Source organism: Echinops telfairi, unplaced genomic scaffold (assembly GCF_000313985.2).
Source record: "Echinops telfairi isolate 266 unplaced genomic scaffold, ASM31398v2 ScPeMD7_7424;HRSCAF=8462, whole genome shotgun sequence".
NCBI classification, from domain to species: Eukaryota; Metazoa; Chordata; class Mammalia; order Afrosoricida; family Tenrecidae; genus Echinops; species Echinops telfairi.
Genome location: NW_022111324.1, coordinates 16,332,594 through 16,333,766, shown reverse-complemented (window position 1 = coordinate 16,333,766; position 1,173 = coordinate 16,332,594).

The following is a 1,173-nucleotide window of genomic DNA, read 5'->3' as shown; positions in this document are numbered from 1 at the left end:
TTATAAACATACTAAAGGAAGGCCAGTACATTTTATAACATGGCATTAAATGAATGAGCAAACCATGTTTAGATTTTGGAGCCTTACTGCGTATGTGTCTAGCTACATATTGGCTAAGCAGTGCTTGTGGATCCACAGACAGTCTTGCAATTAAGAAACTTAATAGGAGCACAACTTTGACATGAAAGAATTCTTCTTTTGTAGGTTTTAGCTGCCACCCACCCATCCATCATCCATCCATTCATTCATCCATCCAGCATTCATTGAGGGACCAAATTGTTTAGGTGAGGGGTGGGGTGCAGAGGGATGAGCAAAACCAGCCTCGGTTATGGCCTCATAGAGGTTGCAATACAGGCGGGAAGACAGGTGTTCATCTCATCATCCCCCTAATTAATGAATGATAACAGACCGAGGGAAATGTTCTGAAGGAAAAACAAAACTAAACAAAACCAAAAAACTATCATGAGCATTACCAGAATAGGGCTTAGGAACTATGTCACTGAGAAATAAACGTTTGAAATGTGATCCAGAGGGTGAGCAGAGCTCAAAAAAGGAAGACTGTGTGGGACATTACAGGAAGGAGGTGGCTGAGGAATACAGAGAATTTGGGGACTCTTAAGAGAAATGATTATGTGTTGGGTTGCTAACCTCAAGTTCAGCAGTTTGAAACCACCAGCCGCTCCTTGGGAGGAAGAGGGGCTTTCTATTCCTGTAAAAGTTACAGGCTTGGAAACTCCTAAGGACAGTTACACTCTGTCATATAGGGTTGGTATGAGCCAGCATTGACCCAATGGCAGTTTGTGTGTGCTTTTTAATTATTTTGGTTTAAATAAAGTTATAAGAAATCATGGTGGTGCTCTGGGTGAAGTGTTAGACTGCTAACCGCACAGCTGGGAATTCAACCCCACTAGCCTCTCCATGGAAGAAAGATGTGGCTATTTGTTCTCATAATGATTTGCTGCCTCGGAACCAATGTGGGGTCCCTGTAAGGTGGAATCAACTCGATGGCAGTGGGCTTCACTTGATGAGGTGGTTCTGTGGATTAAGTTTGGACTGCTAATCAAAAGATTGGCAGTTCAAACCCACTAGCTTCTTTGTGGGAGAAAGCTGAGGTATCTGCTCCTGTAAAGATTTAGTCTCAAAACCCTACCTGAGGTCACTATGAGTCAGATT